The sequence below is a fragment of the Mastigoproctus giganteus genome, chromosome 8, assembly GCF_048544385.1.
Source record: "Mastigoproctus giganteus isolate SK-2022 chromosome 8, ASM4854438v1, whole genome shotgun sequence".
In the NCBI taxonomy this organism is placed as follows: Eukaryota; Metazoa; Arthropoda; class Arachnida; order Uropygi; family Thelyphonidae; genus Mastigoproctus; species Mastigoproctus giganteus.
The window spans coordinates 161,946,117-161,967,622 of record NC_143582.1 but is presented as its reverse complement, the minus strand read 5'-3'; the positions used below and the strand labels follow the sequence as shown (position 1 = coordinate 161,967,622).

At 38.0% G+C, this 21,506-nt stretch overlaps 1 long non-coding RNA gene across 1 annotated transcript in view; it reads left to right on the top strand.

The window, feature by feature from the left end:
• The window catches only part of LOC150081969 (uncharacterized), a 49,076-nt gene that overhangs the window by 9,507 nt on the left and 18,063 nt on the right, over positions 1–21,506 (top strand). The window contains exon 2 of the long non-coding RNA XR_016547272.1: positions 14,746–14,839. This is a non-coding gene — a long non-coding RNA (uncharacterized LOC150081969). The remainder of the gene's footprint in view (positions 1–14,745; positions 14,840–21,506) is intronic.

Genomic DNA, 21,506 nt, shown 5'->3' with positions numbered 1-21,506 from the left:
ATCCTGTTGCAGCAGCAGCATAGCATCAGTAGTATCCTTAACAACCCTGCCAACCTTTGTATCGTCTGCAGACTTGGACATTAAGCTTGATATACCATCATCAATATTATTTATAAATACAGAAAACAATAATGGACCCAACACTGAACCCTGAGGGACTTCACTAATAACATTAGTCCACGATGAACAGTGTCCATTGATTACCACTGTCTTCTTACCCTCAACCACACCTTTATCCATAGCAGCAATTTGCCTCCAATGCCACACTGCTCCAATTTATGCAGCAGTCTTCCATGTGCAACAATATCAAAATCCTTTCTAAGATCCAAGTATATAATATCAAAGTTATTCCCTGCATCATAGTATCCAATCAAATTGGTCAGGCAAACGTCCCCTTAACAAAACCATGCTGTGTCCGAGTTATAACTGAAGTATTGTCTAGATGATCCTGCAGTGCTTCTTTAACCAGTGGCTCCATTAATTTTCCTGGAACAGAAGTTAAAACTCACAGGTCTACAATTACTTGTATCAGCCTTTGATCCTCCATTGTGAATTGTGGTCACATTTGCACATCTCTAGTCTATGGGTACCTCCCCTGAGTCTAAGGAAGCTCTCATAATTATGGGTAAGGGTTTGCTTGCTTCCTTTGCTGCCTCCTTTAATATAACTGGATAGATCCCATCCACCCCAGGTGCCTTTCTTGTGTTTATCTTCACCAATTTCTCCTCCACTTTACTCTCAGTTATTACAAGATTATCTAACGTACTGCCAGAGTTAAATACACCTCTGGCATTCCCCCCCCCTCGCTGAATAACTCCTCATGCTTGAATGTCGATGCAAAATATTAATTTAGTTTGTTAGCTACCTGAGCAGGATCATCAACAGTTGAACCATCAATATCAAGTGGACCAATCTGATTCATCCCCTTTCTTCTAGAGTTTACATAAGTAAAGAACTCTTTGCTGTTTTTCTTTGCATCCCTTGCCAAAGATTTCTCGTAATCTGCCTTCGCCTGCCTAACCTCCTTTGTAACTTGGTTACAGATCAACTTATATCTATTATAGGCTTCTGTGTCACGTGTTAATTTATATGTATCCCATGCATTTTCCTTTTCTGCCATATGTCTCATTAGTTCATCTGACATCCATTTAGGCCTATACCATGAACAATATTTCTTAGTTGGTATGTAAAGCCTAGTAGCTTCCAAGATAAGTTCTTTGAATGCTTCCCATTTTGAATTTGCTGTTTTGTGGTAATATCATCAGTTGGTCCCACTGTATAGAATTTAAATACTGTCTCAGACCATCGTAGTCACCTTTACAAAAGCAATAACCTTCCCTTTACCTTCAGCACATTGTGATCACTGCCACCTAGTGGTTCCTTTATCTGCAGATTCTTAATGCATGAAGAATCACTACTGATAATCAAATCAAGAGTATTACTCCCTCTAGTTGCCTCCTGAAAAAGGTGATGTAGAAAACAATCATCCAATAAATCCACAGAAGTCTTGCTAGTGTGTGAGTGATCAACCCACAAATTTCAGTCAATATCTGGGAAATTAAAATCCCCCATTATAAGACTGATTTACTGGCCCCACTCTATTTCCCATACAGTTTCTTATTATACTCTTCAGAGTCATTAGGCCTATAGCACACTCCTACTCTCAATTTTGATCTCCCAATGCTTATGTCACACCAAACTGACTCGACACTGCACTGTCCAGCGATGTTGACTGGCTTCACTTCCTTGGATTTTAATTGTTTCTTAACTAATAGCATAACCCTTCCTATCCTGTCTATCCTTTCTGTAGACGTTGTACTCCCCAAATTCCAGTTCTGCATTCCTTATAGTATGACACCATGTCTCTGATATCTCAACAATATCCGCCTTTGATGCTTTGAGTAATACCTCAAATTCATTAAATTTATTTACCAAACTCCTAGCATTGTTGTACACGCAAGTATACATGCATCTGTTCCTATTCTTAGCTACCCTAACACAACCCATGTGTTTACTTGTACCACAATGACTCCCAGCAGTCTCTGAAATATCCTGCATCTTGGTTTACAGGCTTCTGCTCATTCCAATAGAAGCAGTGCAAGAATCACTTTCACCTCTGCCAGTGGCTACTGTTAATCTATTAGTTCTTGTATCCCCCCAAGCTTGGCAGTTTTCCGACCCACCTAACACTGGCTCGATAGCATCAGCAAATATCCTTGCACCCTTTCTATTTAAGTGTATCCCATCCCTGTAGAAGCAGTCTCTCCTGTTAACGACATTATGAACACTGATTAGCCTCTCTCTCTCTCTCTCTCTCTCTCTCTCTCTCTCTCTCTCTCTCTCTCTCTCTCTCTCTCTCTCTCTCTCTGTGTGTGTGTGTGTGTTGTTGCTTCCAGATCCAAATACAACATTCTTCTAAAGGTTCACCCTGTATTATATAGAGGGACAATGACATCCTTCTCCCTACTTGTAGAGTTTCTGTGAATCATAGACATGACATGTGCCTTCCTAGCTATCTGATTGTACTAATAACCTAATGCAGGCATATGAAAATTTAAAACTCCTTAAAAAAAAAATTCAAAATTAATTTTTTTGATACCACTGTTATTTTCAATCTTTTCTGAAATCCATGTTCTATATTAAAAACATTTGAAATTAAAACTCCCTTTAGACCTGTCAGCAAGAGAATGCAAATTTAAAATCTGTGCACGCTAACAACTGCCTGCAATTGGATGCCAGCCTGTTGGTAAGGAGTACTTTCTGTATGAAGCATGTACACATATCAGCAAAGCGAGATTGTTATCAATAACTGTACATGACAGGTGCATATTAATTAGGTGTAACTTAATCATGACCTTTTCCTAATTGTGTGATAATTAACAAGCAATTTCTGGAATTTTCAGTGGAGAATTCAAAGAAAATATTTTAAAAAACTATTAGGAGTTTCAGCTGTGTGGATGGAGTAGGTAAAGTACGAACTGCTGAAATATTGTTGGGGGGGGGGGTGAGGATTCCCCATGACTAACCCATGGTTAAGTCTTTTCCTCACCCCCCCCACTGCTTAAAAATAACTCCTGGATTTTTGTTTTCCAATTTGAGAACAGAAATCCAGTAATTATGTATTATAAGCTATGTACCATCTCTTCATGGTTTGTGTTGAACCACTCAATTTACAGACTGTGTGGGTTAAATTATCTGTTTCTGGAATTCATAAGATGTATGAACACCAAGTGCCATCTCGTGAATTATTTCTTTTTTCACATTTTTATTCCCTTAAAAACAGGCTCATTCCTTTGAGCATGAAAATGGCTTCTAGCCAGTTACTGGATTATAGGTTGGACCATCTTATATTGAGGCCTCCATAGCCGAGTGGTCAGGAGCAGGAGTGCAGTAGCACACGCTCTTTGAGTAGACTGGGGTTCAAGCCCCTGACTGCTGAATACGGTCGATCTGCCAACCCGCACTGGACCAGCGTGGCAGATTATGGTCCATTTCCCTCAGCATGAATTGTTGAGGAGGCTTCCATCCTGCAGTGGGTTGATAATGGCTGCACTTTACCTTTTTTTTTTTTTTTAACCATCTTATATTTACTGTACTAATAACATTATTTCATGCAGCAGTAAAACTACTTTTGCTATTTACTACATCGATATCATTGCGGAGGCACTTGCCATGAGTTACTTTGGTATCACAGTATTCTAAATAAAAATCACTGCTTGAATGGAGAACGATATTGCTATTTATTTAAAGTGTGCATGCATGCCAGTACCTAAACTGCAGTCTTAACCCTAGGTGGGGTCTTGTCAATGGGCACTGTGAAGACCTAATGTGATAAATCTGCAATATGTGAAATAAACCCAAGTAAACTTAGGGCAGAAGCAAACCTAGTTCTCACTTCTTCATACAGAATGAGAGTATGCCTTATATTTATTTGGGTTTATTGCACCAACAGGAATGTAAAATAAGGAAAAAATATTTTTAAATACAGTTAAGTGCTTTTTCTCATCTCTGATTAATCATATTAGTCACCCACATAATGTCCTTTAAACAAAATATTGAAGTTGTAAATTCTTCTGGTTTTGCCACACAGTGTACAAATAGAATTTATATACTTATCACCATCTCTAAATGAAAACTTAATTAGAAGACATTCTCCCATATACACAATGAAATAAAAAAAATTTATACTTAGGGTTGAATTTAACTGGACAGAAAGAATGACTGCAAGTTACTACATATTGTTCTCCTCCAGCTAGAAGGAAGGGAGACTGATTCTCATGCTGTTTCTCTTTACATTATTAGGAATGGTGTATGTGGTAAAATTCAGAAAATTCTTGCATCCATTTATGTGGGACTCTGGTTGGCATATTGTGGGTGGCCTTCTGAGATAGTGGAAGGCCAAATCACTTGCGGCTGTTTTGGCTGTCATAGCACAGGAACAGCCCTTTAATGGATTTGAGCTTCCACCATATTTGTCCTATATTACAAGATAACTGGTTAGGCAGGGTTCAAATGGAAGAGTCCTCAGGATCTGCTTTTCCTGAGAAAAGCACTTTAGCATTGCTTCCCAGTGATCCTGGAGAACTTTTGTCCCTGGGTTTTCTGGATGATTCTGTTAGAGGATAATTGTTGTCTGTGAGAATCTCCTTGATGGCAAAGAGCTCTGAGTCCAGATCTGGAGCACTGCAAATGCTTAAAGCCCTCGGGGCTAAGTACCTCACCATTGCAGATTTAAATAGCGAGTAGGGGTGATTAGATTTTAAATTAAAAGTGCTGCTCAAGCCCATCTGTATGCTGTATTACTGTTATTCTTAATAGTGATTATATGTCCAGGAACAGTATGGATTTGTTACTTTACTTCAGTTCCCAAGTTGAAGTGTAGGTCTATAAGGGGCCTAGAGATGTTGGTAGGCAGTTATGGAAAATAGCATTTCAGACTTTTTTTTTCTTCTTCTTTTTTTATGTGGGAGAAAGGGATTCTGGGGAACTCTACATCACAACTTGCTGGTATAGGATGTGGTTGTAATCTGTCAATTAAGTTGCTTGCTTGTCTGTGTGTCACATCAGATAGTATAGTATAAACCGTTGATAATGCAAGTCAAGTATTTTTCATCAGAAAATTTTTTAATAAAATGTGGATTAGATAGATCTTTAGATATTGATTCCAAATGTTTTGCTTTCTAAATTACTGTAATGTCTAATTTTTGTGACATGAACATGATGAGGACTGATTATACCACTCACATACCTATTCAGCCAACCTACATGAATATAATTATTATTATTTATGTAATTAGTATTAAACATATAATGCAAGCAAGCCCTGAGCTTTGAATTTCCCCAAGCTCTCAAACCTCAACCAAATTATTCCAACAATTAACAACTTGCTGGCAAAAGAAAATTTACTGCAATCCAGTTAAACCTCTCCCCTTCATAATTTGAATTTGTCCCCTAGATCTGGAATCATTTATAACAGTAAAAATTTCACCTTCATTCATTTTACTTTCACCTCTCAGAGCCTTATATACCTATATCAGATTTTCTCTAAGGTTTCTAACGTCCAAGCTCTGTAATCCACATATTCAGTCTTTCCTCGTATGGTGCTGCTGATCTCACCAGGTGCATATATCAGATATGATGTCCAGTTGATATATCATATATAGAACACCATGGACTCCTCACTTATGCCTGTCTACACTGCATAGAGAAATTCAAGCTTGACTGTATAATAACACCCAAATAAAACTACTGTTTTTACTTCAAACTCACTAAAATAATTTGCACACTTGGTGTGCAAATTACTTTCGGGTTACTATTCCCCAAGTATAAGACCTTGTATTTTGCTGCAATTAAAGGTAGCTTCCATTTTTCTGACCATCTCTGTAGTCTATACAAGTTACTCTGAAGAAGCTGTGCTTGGCAGTGATTGAACTACACTACTGATCATTGTCATCTGCAAATTTTTACATCACATCCTTTTATCATTGTCACTTAAAGTCAAAAAAAGGGTCCCAGTATCAATCCTTAGGCTTACATAAGAAGTGAGGTTCCACACTTCTTATGTAAGCCCAATCTAAGCATAACCATTAATCACAACCCTCTGCCTCCTGCCCTACAGCCATCCTATTATCCATCTGAGATTTTCACTGTGATTCCAACATATTCCAACCTATACAATAACCCATCATGTGGGTCAAATGCTTTGCTGAAATCCAAGTAAACAATGGCAAAGTTATTTCCTACATCCAGCTTATGAGTAACTCTGTCAAAATAGCTAACCAGGTTGGTTAAACATGAATTTCCCTTTACAAAACTGCATTTCTTTCAGAATTCCATTTAGAATTCCATTTCTAATTAAATGACCTATAATGCATTCTTTATCATTGCCTCCATGATTTTTTCCTGCCATTGAAGTCAAACACTGGTCAGCAGTTACCCGCTTCACTCTTAGAGCCATCTTTATGTATTGGCACGGCATTTCTCCAATTCAAGGAAATGACTCCTGAGTCTAGCAACAACCTCATAATTAATATCAGTGGTTCAATGCACTCCAGCTTTACTTGTCTGTATGCTTGAAAGTTATTCTAAAATAATATGAAATTTCAGTAACGCTAATTTCATACTTTCCAGTTTAACTCAGTGTCTTCTTGCCACGAAGTTACCTACAACTTTCCTGTATAGATTATGTAAGGGTTCAATTTGATTCACCTTTCTTCTTAGTATTCATGTACAAGAAAAAACCTTGTCCCTGTTTTTTGCTCTCTTAGCCAGCAGTTTCTCGTAATCTACCTCTGTAGTATCGTTACAGATTAATTTGTAGCTGTTATTTTATCACTCTAACTTTTCCATGCCATCTCTTTCTGCTCCCACCTAAATGTGAGAGAACATGTTCAATGTTCCATAATTTTCAGAATGTTGGAAAAAAAAAACATTCTGAAAGTTAATACATAATGGTTGAAAATTAAAAGTTTGGAATTCATTGGTAAAAGCAAACACTTTTTTGTGCTGAGCTGTAAATCGGAACAAATCTTAAAATTTTCTAAAGAGCTTATTCACGTACGTAAACAAATATCAATATAAGCAAAGAACAAATAAAACTGTGTCTCAAGCCAAGCATTACTGCAAAGCATTCAGTGCCCTAATACTAAGTAGTTGTTCACTTCATGTGCCTTTGTGTTTACCACATTTGTTAGTTGACTGTTCATATGTATTACGGTACAGTACTTGGGTGCATACTTCTTGTTTCACCCCCTAAATAATATTATAACTTAATTGATTTAAGAAATCACAGGAAACTAAGAAATGTTAAAAATTCAGTGAATAAAGTAGAGTGTATTTACATATTTAAAATAATAAAAAGAGATTTTTAGTTTCCATTTTAGTGTCTTCATTTCAGCAAATTTACCAATAACCTCATCAAAATTAATTTTACTGGCATGTTCATTTTTGATAGATAATATGTCCATTCCAAAATTCGCTGTCAGAGACTTGGTAATTTGGAATCTTTTCTTTGGTATTTTCTGGCTTAAAATCTCTCTACCTCATTGTGTCAAATTCATCTGTTGTCTCAACCATTCTCCCAACTCCACTAATCACTTGGAGCTTTTTGAATTCCTCTCTTTGCAACTTGACTTTCACCAGTCCAACTTTCCTAACAGTGAGGTAATTTTCCTTGGTGATTTTAATGTCCACAACTCCAGCTGGCTTCTATTTTCTAGTCACACCGATCCAGCTGGTCAAGATCCTGAGACTTTTGCAATTACTAATGACCTCCCACAGATTGTTCATTTACCTACAAGAATACTGGACAGTCCTAACCCTACAGCCAACATGCTTGATCTTTTTCTCACAAACAACCGTTTAAGTACACATTTGAATTGAGTGGTCTTTTAAACACCTCAGATCACAACTTGGTGATTGTCTCTTCTCCAATGGATCCTTTATCTCATGGCTACTCCAAATCTCTTGTTGTTTGGCATTACAAGAATGCAAAATGGGATGATCTGCAAGATTTCTTTTCGTCTTTTCCTTGGTTGGATTACGTTTCAAAACTTCTGATGTCAACGTTTGCTCAGATCGTGTCAGTGAAATTATTCTTCTAGGAATGGAATCCTTTATTACACACTCCACTTTAAAATCTCGTCCTTTATCTAAACCTTGGTTTTCCAATAAATGTGATAAGGCTATTCAAGAGAAGAGCATTGCATATCTTAATTGGCTTGTTTCCAATTCTTCAGTTTCATTTTCTGCTTACACCACAGCTCGCAACAATTGTAAAGCGATTATTAATCAGTCCAAACTAGATTTTGAACAGGCTAAGAGTAGAAAACTTGCTTCTTGCCCTAATGGTAGTCGAGCATTCTGGTCTCTTGCCAGAGCTATTGGCCGCAACTTTTGTCCATCTCTGCTCCCACCTCTGTCAAAACCAGATGGTTCTCTTGTCACTTCAGTGAAGGATAAAGCTGACCTGCTAGCATTCCATTTTTCTTCCCCTCATGTATTAATGATCTTAATAAAACACCTCCCACCATTCCCAACACACTCCGTTCAATGCCTCCTGTGGTCTTATATCAAAAGGATGTCAGAAGGATTTTGGCGAATCTTGAGGCTAAGAAAGCTCCAGGTCCCAATGGTATTTCTCCACTTGTTCTCAAAATCTGTGCTCCTGAACTTACTCCTGTTCTTCGCCACCTTTTTTCATTTTCTTATTCCAAAGGTGTTTTTCCTTCTGCTTGGATATTTGTTCATATCCAGCCAGTTCCTAAAAAGGGTGACAAATCCCTACCATCCAATTATCGTCCCATTGCAATTACTTCTACTCTTTCTAAAGTAATGGAGAAATCAATTAACTGCCAACTCTCTTAAACTACCTAGAAACCTTCCGTCTGATCAATTATTGCCAGTATGGATTCTGTCAGTGTCGATCCACTGTTTGTTAAGTTTGTTTGTTATATGATTTTTAGGAGCATTAGCAACTAAGGTCATATTGCTCTGGGAATATGCGGTGGTCATTCCCTGACCTTTCCACATCCCCTGTATTTGGTGGTGACAGGCTAGAACCCCGACCTAATCAAGAAGCATGTGCTACGCACAGCTGCTGCTCCTTCCCACTTAGCTACGGAGGTGCCGTCGATCCACTGATAATATTCTGGCTTCTGTTACCCATTTATGGACAAATTCAATGGAAAAGTTCAGTGAAACACAAGCAGTTGCTCTTGACATCTCAAAGGCTTTCGATCGTTTGGCATAAAGGGTCTTCTAAACAAGCTTTCATTTTATGGTCTGCCAACTGTATTTTGTAATCGGTTATCCAGTTTTCTCTCTGATCGCTCACTGAGGGTGATGGTAGATGGCTCTCTGTCTTCTAACTTCTCAACTAATGCTGGTGTCCTCCAAGGTTCAGTTCTTTCCCCCACTCTTTTCCTCTTGTATATTAATGACCTTCTCCCATTGACTGGAAATTCTATCCATAGGTTTGCCAATGATAGCACATTGCATTCCACTTTACATTTTGATAAACCTTGCTCTGCTCAATCAGCTTCACTTCTCAAACATCCTCTACCAATTCCTTAAGTGCCAATCTCCAGTAATTCTCCAGTGGGACAAAGACAACTTAGTTGATTTCAATCCTCCTAAAACTCAGTCTTGTCTTATATCTCGCAAAAGATTCTTCTGCTCCTATGCTTATCTTTGGTGAAACCCCGATTTTTAGGCAAAATGATGTATCTGTTTTGGGGATTACCCTGACTTCTAATCTCTCTTGGCACAAGCACATTACAAATATTGTTTCCTCTGCATCTAAAAAACTCGGTTTTCTCTTTCGCTCTCAGCATTACTTTTCTTCCGAACAGCTGTTCACTCTGTACAAATCGCAAATCGGCCCTACCATGGCATATTGTTCCCACATCTGGGGCAGTGTCCCCAAAACCTCTCTCAGGCTTCTAGATTCCATTCAGAAGAGGGCAGTTAGGTTAATTAATGACGACTCCTCCTCTCTAACAGTCTCTCCACTCACTGTCTCACAGACATACCGTTTCTGCTGCATGCCTTTTCTACAGATACTTCCATGGGCACTGTTCTTCTGAATTGGCTTCTATAATTCCCGCTCTCTCTTTCAAAACAGACCGAACACGTGCCGCCAACATCCATTTACTGTCCAACTTCTCATATTCCTCGTTTATTCATTCAACTGCCAACCCTCCATACATATTTCCTGTAAATTACAGTCTACAGAAGTTCAAGTCTAATGTCAACAAATATCTTCTTTCATCTTCTCAACCTCCAACCCAAGCACCGTACTAAGTACTATAGGTTCTAATACCTCTCGTGTTTGGGGTTTTCAAAAAAAAAAAAAAAATATATATATATATACAGTCGAACTTCCCTATAACGAATTCGATAAATCCAGCGAAAAAATTCGTTATACAGAGAATACCTTTTTTATTAGAAATTGTTATCTAATTAGAAAATGAAAACAAATCTACATTAATTATTGATGTATTTTATTTCAAAAACATACTTATTTCAATTACGTTTACACAATTTTCGCCGGTAAGTATCACAAATTAAAAAAAAATCTGTAATTTTCGTTTGCACAGTACAATCAAAAATTGTCTGATTCTCAGAGAAAACCTCACATTTATTCAGAGCATTAAAAACATTATCAGGAATATTTTCACAAAACTGTAGACCCATACAAACCGTTAATCAAGCATTAATCATTTCTTCACGAGTTGGCTTTTCTACGGGTTATTCTGATGCATCATCGTTAATTTCTTTGTGATCATGGTTGCGTTTAACACTGTTCAGCAGTATTTCATCTTCATTTGGATGTTCTGCTGTGATCTACATAAACATAACTATCCAGTGTTATTTCATTTTCGATGTTTCTGGATGATTCTAATAATATCCAAAAGTTTTTCAGTTGTGAAAGGGGCAGTTCATCTTGTTCATCCAATCGTTGTTCGACTTCTGTATTCAATGCAAATCCCGCTTTTGAAAAACAATTTTGAATAGTATATTCAGTGACATCGTTTGTCCAAACTTTTGCCAGTTCAGAGATGCAATCTCTAAGGTTAATTATAACCTCCAAGTTTCTATTTTCTGATAATGCATTGACAATCTTCATTATTATTCTCTTTCAATAATGAAATTTAAAATTTTTAATAATGCCTTGGCTGGAGTTTTGACGTTACGTTTGGTGGTAAAAACAACTTCTTCACACTTAAGTTTGGCAGAAATACTGGCAGGATGTGCTGGACAGTTGTCAGTTATCAACACGATTGCCGACCGGGCTAGCCGGGTGGGTAAAGTGCCTGCCTAGCAACCCAAAGGTCGTGGGTTCGAATCCCGCCTCGGGCTTGGATCAAAGTACTGCAAAAACCTTGGGAGGTGCATTATGGCCACAGAAGTCGATGCGCCAACAACTAACAAAGAAAAAAAAAAAAAAAAACCAACACGATTTTCCTTTTTTCTTTTGTTATACGCTTGTCTAGTTTTAATATCCATTCTTCAAAATTATCACTTGTTATCCATGCTTTTTTATTAAAAGATTTTGTGCCTCTAAAACATCTTGGGTTTTTTGATATTCCGATGACTAAAAGTCTTAATTTTTCACTTCCTGTCATATTTGCTCCAACTAGCACAGTGATTCTTTCTTTGCTTTGTTTTCCGCCAAAACATTTATCGTTTTTAAAAGCAAGTGTTCTATTTGGTAAACATTTAAAGAATAAACCCATTTCGTCAGCATTAAAAACATCCTTATGCTCATATTCTTCCAAAGTCTTCTTTAAGGTATTGTTCCTCCAACTGTTGCAATCTTCTTCACTTACATTAACACTTTCTTCACAAATAACCTTTTCTACAATTCTGTGGCACTTCTTAAATTTATCTAGCCACCCAGTGCTCGCATTAAATTCTGTATGTCCAAGGGACTGTGCAAATTTCAGAGTTTGTTGCTTAATTATTAGGCCCGATATTGGGATATTCTTTTCACGTATCATTTGCACCCATTTTAGAACAGCTGTATAACATCTTCGTATATACACAACTTAATTCGCTTCTTGTCTGCTCCTCCTTCAATTGCATTTAAAATTGATTCTCGATTTTTTTAAAATCGTAGATAAACTGATTGGAGATATGCCACATTTCTCCGCAACATCTTTTTTCTTAAAACCCTGGTCAATATCATAACAATCTTTGCTTTAGCATTAATACTTAAACACTTTCTCTTCGACATTGTTTTCACAATTGTAAAAATTACTGGACTGCAGCTCTTGCTGATACATACACCGCAAACTTCGCTGCGCTGGCCATATAGAGAATTGTTAGTACAGGTACCGCCTACTCAATGACGTTTGAAGAAATATACGACTTTGTGAATTTCTTTTATTCTGCTTTCATTCATATATAACGAAAGAAAATTTATGATTAATGTATGCTGTATGTTACTTTTAAAAAAAAAAAAAAATACAAGAGCATATAGCCTATGTGATTGATGACGAACGAAATTAAAAAAAAAAAAAAAATCATGAAAACCATCTACTGGGAGTCCAGTTAGACGAGAACGGACATATCATATAATGATTGACATGAAGGTCATGTGGTACAATTGAGGTGAAAAGCAAATGCCACTCAGTAGGCGTTACTAAAAACTGACTATGGTAGCATTCTATGTATTGCCGCCACAGCATGCTAAAGGTTTACCGCAGCGAATTTCGTTTCCCCCTGAGCCAACATCAATTTACAAATCTACCCTATTTATTGTAAAGTTTACGACCACTTTTAAGAAAATCCATTTGGTTTAATAACTGTAACAAAAATGAAACAAAGATCCTCCCCTACAGGTGTCAATGGCCACAAGTGTTCACTAAAAGGATGATTATTTAATTCCAGATGCTAATGTGCAATTTCGGAAGGAAGGAGGCAGTATATTTGATCGTCTGTTTAGCAGTAAATGCTTGAAAATCTTCAAAAATGCTTTTATTAATTTTTTTTAAAAATTCGTTATAGAGAGACTAACACTTCATTACGTGGGGTTAATTTTACATGTAATTTCGTTTCAAGGTGCAATGTTTCGCGAAAAAATTCGTAATATAGAGGAATTCGTTAAATAGAAGTTCCACTGTATATAGCTAGATATGATAATCTACGAGGGGTTTCCAAAAAGTAAGGTAACACATTTTTTCTCTCAATGATGTTTAATAATACGAAGTTGAAATTACACACTAAGAAATAAGTGAACATGCTCTACTTCTCCACAAAATTTCCAGTTTTATTGATGCACTTGTCCCAATGATGGATCAGTTTATCAATACCAGTACTGAAGAAGTCCGTGCGCACATGCAGTAACCAACATCGCACCGCCTGATGAACTTCGTCATCCATGGTGAAATGCTTTCCTGAAAGATGTTTTGTCAGAGGGGCGAACAAATGGAAGTCTGAAGGAGCTAAGTCTGGGCTGTGGGGGTGAAATGTTACAGAGTTTCCCAACGATTATGGTGCAACCACTCATGTGTGGAGTTACGTTGTTGTGCAACAAAATCACACCGCTTGTTAGGAGTCCTCATCTTTGTGTCGAATGTTGGCTTTTAGTTTTTCCAACGCTGCACATTAAAGCTGTACATTGACTGTTCCTCCCTTCAGCAAGAAATCTACCAACAGAATGCCTTGGCGATCCCAGAACATTGTGGCCATGACTTTTCGGACACTGCGAACAGTTTTGAATTTTTTGCACACAGGAGATTGTGGATGTTTCCAGGTCATGGAGTCTTGTTTGCTCTCCAAGGTAAAGTGATGAATCCATGTTTCATCTGCTGTGACTATGCGAGCGAGAAAATCCTCTCCGTCGCTGTATCGCAACAGGTTCTCCAGACACATCCCCATGTGTTTTGCTTTGTCCTCCTCTGACAATTGTCGGGGCACCCAGCAGCAGCAGCACACCTTTTGAAAGCCAAGGACTTCAAGAACAATGCCCTTAATGTGCGAAATGTTGCCTTCTGCCTTGCTCGACGAAGTCCTGCCTGCACGATATCAACACGGCCTGCTTTAAATTCATTGCACCAAAAATACACCTGCTTCTTTGTCATCAGCTTTTTGCCATACACAGCAACCAGTTCATGGTGAATATCACTTGGTGAAGACCCTTTTGCTTGCAAAAAGCGAATAACTTCACGAACACCTGTTGTGGATCACTGCAAGGTAGCTGCCATTTTGCAACTGGAATCTGCTGTGAGGCAACAGTACTGCAACACTGCATTTCATCTCATTCCCTTTCACTATTATTAAGGGGGAAAAAATGTGTTACCTTACTTTTCAGAAACCCTCTTAGTATGACCCACTGATGAGTGGAGGTACTGTATCGAAGGAAATTTCTTATAATTCCCCAGACAGTAAAACATAATACAAAGTAGTGTTATTTTCTAAACCGAAAAATTTCATTGTGAGACTTTCAAGTACAGGTAAGGTTTATTAGTCAATTAAATCCCAAATAACTAAATTTAAAGTCAAAAAATATAATTTGAGATTTTTCACAAACTGAAAGAAAAATCCACGATTGAAGGAAAATTCTAATAAACAGAGGCCATTATTTTAGAAACGTAGTGCTGCTTGCTATTTAAGCACCAGTATGTAGAAAGGTAAGCCTCTAATTAACAACATACGGACTTGATATCCTTTTTTGTCTGTTTGTATGCTTCATACAATGCCATCATTTTTTGATCATTCTATTCTTATTTTTGTTATTAGATGAAGCTTGTGGACACATCTCCTACAACAGTATATACTGGAATTATTGCCCTTGCAGAGCTGGCTATGTTTGTGTCAGTGAAAAGTGCAATCTGTAAGTGATCATGTTTATCAGGATATTTGTAAGTAATTTGAGTAAATTGTATTGTTTGTATAGTTTTTTATTATTATATTTTTGTCTTACAAATATGGGTTCCTTTATATTGTGCAAACCACAATAAATTACGTTACACAGGCTTTCAATCACAAAAGTTGTCACTCTATGAAGAACACTTAAATTTTTTTTTTTTTTTTTTTTTTTTAATTTGAGAGAGGTCAATCATCCTTGTTATACAGGGTGATTCAAAATTCATACAACCCCAAATTCTGAATTACCAATATTTTGGTTTTGCAAATTTTTTGTGATGCATGTCCCACCAAAGCAGATAGAAACAAAGGTTCATATGAATCTTTGTTTCTATGCTTTAATACATAAAGTATGATTAAGGTATGACCTTTCATTTTTTTCCCTTCATATGTTTATGAAAGACTAACATTGTCAGTTTATTGGATTTATGCATCAGTGTCTTCAGCCCTAGCATATAGAACCTAGAAGTTACCTTCAAATGCTTCCGCTACTGTGAACTTCGTAGGGCAGAAGGATAACTTATCATCTCCATTGTTATCAAATATGAGGGGGACAGGATATGTCCCTCTTAAATTTACATTTTTAATACTATATCCAGTTGACTTTGAGACCGTTGGCATGTGTTGTGGTCCCCACCCCAAAAGCTGAACTGCAGGATTTAATCTCCCAAAGAACACTCACCATCTTGTGTATCTAGAAACATTTTAGAAAAAAAAAGCCTTTCTATACAAAGGAATACTACCTTGTATATTTATACGACATACACTATTCTCCAAAAAAGTATCTAGACGCATCTTGATGTCACTGCTGACATCAAACTGTCCATTCGTCTGTAGAACAATGATCAGTTGAGCTACTGCTGTGGGATGTGTTGTTCTGGAACATCAGATGAGCGTCAGAGTCAGTGCCTTGCTTGTCAGACCTCAAATCAGGATTTCTCATGTTTGTGTACATGAACCATTGTGACATGAGGTATTATGCCTGGCAGCAAACATGCTTCAGGCATTCTTGACATTCACCCATCTGACCAGAATAGGGTAGCAGAATTCATCACTCTATAGAACCAATTTACACTGCTCTGTGGATCCATTATGGTGACTGTTACACTATGCAAAGTGCAGCTTCTGATCGCAGTTGGTGTGGTGTATAATGTGTTTATATAGGATATCAACCCCTGTTGATATCCTACATAAACACATTTTATATAGGCCTTAAACTTTGGGTTGATTAGGGATGTCTGATGAGTTTGTCGTACTACTCTTCTGAGTATCATGTGGAGTGATCTTACATGGCATTCCTTTGCATTGCTGGATGGTGGTGGTACAGCACTTGCACAAACCAAAAAGCGGGTAATATGATACCCAAAGTAACATCCCTTTCAAGATCACTTAAACCTGGCTCTACATGCCACGACTTGTGTGGCTCATGCGCTTTCCTTATATCCTATGCTTGACTCACTTGTTTATCTGAAAAAGTACTATGAAAACAGGGGGTCCTAGATACTTTTTAGAGTGTAGTATGTACCAGTCAATGTCATTGGTGCTGCATATGATTTATCAATAGTTTGAAGGGTGTTTAGCTACATAATGGAAATAAAATACTTTCCATTTTGTGCAGTAAAAGAAAGTTATGACACTGAAATTTTATTGAGCAAAATGCAGTGATTACCCTGGTTGTGATAAGGTTACTCAAAACTCCCCTTTTCTGCTGAGATGGAATCAGCAAAGATAGAAGTAAACGCTGAAAGCAACAAATGTGATCAACAAGGCACTTGCCTCCAAGCAAAGTAATTGTAACTTATTAAAGCAATTTGTCAAAGTTCTCCAAGATAAATGTAACAAACTCATAGCAAGCTGGAGTTTCTTTCTTGATGGACCATACTCCAGGCAGCTGGTGAAAGAATTTCACTGCATAAATATCTCACAGAAATGGTTGTTTGGATATCATCCAGACAATGTTGTTGAAAACATTTGTGGTAATAGAGTGAAGGGGAATGATACATGGTTAGCCATTAACTTGATTTAAAGGAAATTACTGTGAAAGTCTACTTCAATACTTCAAGCCTTCTCCCACTCCCAGAATTCAGGCCTAATGATGGAATTTAGTAGAACCTCAAAATGTTATATTAAAGGAGGTGACAAAGGAAGTAAGTAAACCTTTAGCCATAATTATGAGAGCTTCCCTGGACTCAGGGGAGGTACCCATGGACTGGAGATGTGCAAATGTGACCCCAATCCACAAAGGAGGATCAAAGGGGGAAGACAGGTAATTACAGACCTGTTAGTTTAACTTCTGTTCCAGGGAAATTAATGGAGGCACTGGTTAAAGAAGCATTGCAGGATCATCTAGACAAGACTTCAGTTATAGCTCGGACACAGCATGGGTTTGTTAAGGGGAAGTCTTGTCTGACTAATTTGATTGGATACTATGATGTAGTCACAAAGGAACTGGATGCAAAGAATAATTTTGATATCATATATTTGGATCTTAGAAAAGCCTTTGATACTGTTGCACATGGAAGACTGTTCCACAAATTGGAGCAGTGTGGCATTGGAGGCAAATTGCTGCTATGGATAAAGGGATGGTTGAGTGGGAGAAGACAGGGAGTGGTAATCAATGGACACTGCTCTTCGTGGACTAATGTCATTAGTGGAGTCCCTCAGGGTTCAGTGTTGGGTCCATTGTTGTTTTCTGTATTTATAAATGATATTGATGATGGTATATCGGGCTTAATGTCCAAGTTTGCAGACGATACGAAGGTTGGCAGGGTTGTTAATGACAGTACATTTCTTTTCTAGATCCTGATGCAACAGGATCTAGAAGAGTTGAGCAGATGGGCTGAGAGGTGGCAAATGAAAAGTACTACATATGGGAAGCAGTAATCCCAGAGTAATGTATCAACTCTGTGGTACCACACTGACAGTGGTAGAGAATGAAAAGGACCTGGGGGTAATTGTGCAGGCAGATATCAAAATTTCTGAGCAGTACAGACGGTCTGCAAGAGTAGCTCATGGTGTCTTATCAGTGATATACAGGAATTTTTATAGCAGGGATAAGGAGGTGATTATCCCCTTGTATAAGGCAATCATCAGACCACACCTTGAATACTGTATATAGGTCTGGAGGCCTCATTTTAAGCAGAATGTAGAGCTGTTGGAATGAGTACAGAGAAGGGCAACAAGATTAGTGAATGGAACAAAGGGTTGTTCTTATGAAGAAAGGCTTAAGTTTTGCAAATTACAGTGTCTGGAGACCAGGCACCTGCAAGGTGATCTGATTGAGGTGTATAAAGCCTCGAATGGTTTGAGGATGCTCAATGCGGATGGGATTCTTCCTCTTGCTCAGAATAATCGCCTGAGAGGGCATAAATTCAAATTAAGGAAAGACGGTTGTAGGATAGATGTGCGGAAGTTTGCCTTTAGCCAGAGGGTGGTTGATTGCTGGAACAAACTTCTATCTGTCGTTGTAGAGGTTGATAGCTTAAATAAATTCAAGGCAGAGCTTGACAAACATTTGGAGCGAGTGGATGGGTGAAATAAGGGGTTTTTTTGGCTGATGCTATATAAGCTTGCTTTCTTGCATCATGTGCCTTTGCTAATGTCACCAACAAAGTATTATGTGTAAACTGACATGATTCACTTAAATAAATGTTTAAAACTCTATCACGTGGTGTAGTGGTGCTTTTAATTTCCTTTAAAACCATAATTTGTGGAAATCTTAGTCAAAGGCTTGGGGGAAAGTCTGCACCATAAGTTTCAAGCTTCATTTTTACAAGGTCACCTTGGTGCAGAGAAGGTGAAGGGTTTCATCAAGACATCAGTGCTTAAACACTAATTTCTGCTTCAGTAAATTAGAATGTCTTATAATAGGAGATTGGAACTTGTGGGATTGTCCCTCACAGTAGCAAAGCACCAATATTCTTGATCTGATTATCAGCAGTGAATCTGCATATAAAAGAAATCACTACATTGCAGTGTATTGATATGGGATTTACTCAAACAGTGCTTTTTTTTGTGTACGCAACAGTAAGGCATACCGGCACCTTTATTAACAGTGATGTGTGACATTTGGATGCAGTGCACTTTGAAATTTGTAATATTCCAGTTATTTTTTTCACATGTTTATCTACTATTCAAATAAGTTTAAATTTTTTAACTAAATTTACATTTTCACTGTCTATTGTTAAGATATTTTCTATATTAGTTTATTCTAAATTGAGATAGCGAGATTTGGAAGCTAATCAATACTTACGAGTCCGTAGAAATACCATTCGTGAATTCCCGCCATTTTTACACGATAGCATAAGCTTAGTGTCGTATAGTGCATAATATAATATTGTCAATTAATCAGTAAATCTATTAATCTTGATAAACTTTATTGTCAATTAAATTGTACTTTTAACTCTATATATATATATATATATATATATATATATAACGACTTAATCTAACAAATAATTAATACATAACTATAGTGGTACACGTGATACGGAAGTTGTATAAAGGGAACTCGTAGAAAACACTAGATACCGAAAAAAAAATATATATAACATAACTGTTTTGGGATATAACTTAAGGATTTAATTTTTGTTTTGAATTTTATTGAATTAAATCGGAATCATGACTCTGACCAGAGCAGCAAAGCAAAAGGCTCAAGCTAATGGGAGTGCTGTGGTTCAGGGGAGAACTGAGGGGGGGCAGTTGCCCTCTGAATCACAGTCTATTAAAATGCACTGTTTGCTTGATGTTTGCGGAGCAGTCGGGTACGGGACATGATACTGCCAAGGGGGATGTCTTTGTGTGTGCACGATGTAAGGAGTGCAAGGAAATCAGGCGACAACTCAGCGTTGTTATGGGCCTTTATGAGAGCTTGAAGGACAGGGTGGATGCCCTCGAAGGAAATAAATTGAGGGGCCCATCAAGCTCTCAGCTGCCCACATCAACGCCAGAGCTTGCACTTGGTCATCAGGCAACACAGAAGCAGCCCCCTAGGCAGAATGCGCTGGTCCCACAGGAACTAGTAGTTGTTGGTGACTCTATTGTCAGGGAAACGGGGAACATCCTTTGTAAAAAGGATAGGTGGAATAGGACCAGGGTATGTCTGCCAGGGGCAAAGGTTGATGACGTTGTAGAGCGGATATCATCTTTTAAGGGCACAAAAGGTGATATAGTTGTACACGTTGGCACTAATGATATTAAGAGTAGGAGACCGGCGGAATTACTTAGCAAGTACAGGTCACTGTTGAAAAAAAGCCGTGAATTAGGGTTGAACTTGAAAGTGTCTGCAATTCTGCCCAGACACGATAGGAGGGAGTATATGATGAGAGCCTTGTCGATCAATTCGGCCCTGAAGGGATTGTGCAAGGCTCAAGGGGTAGAATTTTTTTCAGCCTGGACTGTACTTGTTAACAGGAGAGATTGCTTCTACAGGGATGGGATACACTTAAATAGAAAGGGTGCAAGAATTTTTGCTGATGCTGTCGAGGCAGTGTTAGGTGGGTCGGAAAACTGCTAGTTGGGGGGGGGATACAAGGACTAATAGATTAACAGTAGCCAGTGGCAGAGGTGGAAGTGATTCTTGCACTGCTTCTATTGAAATGAGCAGAAGTCTGAAAAACAAGATGCAGGATATTTCAGAGACTGCTGGTAGTCATTGCGGTACAAGTAAACACATGGGTTGTGTTAGGGTAGCTAAGAATAGAAACAGGTGCATGTATACCTGCGTGTACACCAATGCTAGGAGTTTGGTAAATAAATTTGATGAATTTGAGGTATTGCTCAAAACATCAAAGGCAGATATTGTTGGGATATCAGAGACGTGGTGTCACACAGATATAAGTAATGCGGAACTGGAATTTGGGGAATACAATGTGTATAGAAAGGATAGACAGGACAGGAGGGGAGGAGGGGTTATGCTATTAATTAAGAAACACATAAAGTCCGAGGAAGTGAAGCCAGTCGACATCGATGGACAGGGCAGCGTCGAGTCAGTTTGGTGTGACATAAGCATAGGGAAATCAAAATTGAGAGTAGGAGTGTGCTATAGGCCTAATGACTCTGATGAGTATAATAAGATATTGTACAGGGAAATAGAGTGGGCCAATAATCAGAGAGTCTTATAATGGGGGACTTTAATTTCCCAGATATTGACTGGAATTTGTGGGTTGGTCACTCGCACACTAGCAAGGCTTTTGTGGATTTATTGGATGATTGTTTTCTACATCAGCATGTTCGTGAGGCAACAAGAGGGAGCAATACTCTTGATCTGATTATCAGTAGTGATTCTTCATGCATTAAGAACCTGCAGATAAATGAACCACTAGGTGGCAGTGATCACAGTGTGTTGAAGTGGGATTTACTCAAGGAGGTAACTACCATCAGAGGTAAAGGGAAGGGTTTTTGTTTTCGTAAAGGCGACTATGATGGTCTGAGACAGTATTTAAATTCTATACAGTGGGACCAACTGATGATGTTACCAACAGCAAACTCAAAATGGGAAGCATTCAAGGAACTAATCTTGGAGGCTACCAGGCTTTACATACCAACTAAGAAATATTGTTCAAGGTTTAGGCCTAAATGGTTGTCAGATGAACTAATGAGACATGTGGCAGAGAAGAAAAATGCATGGGATACAT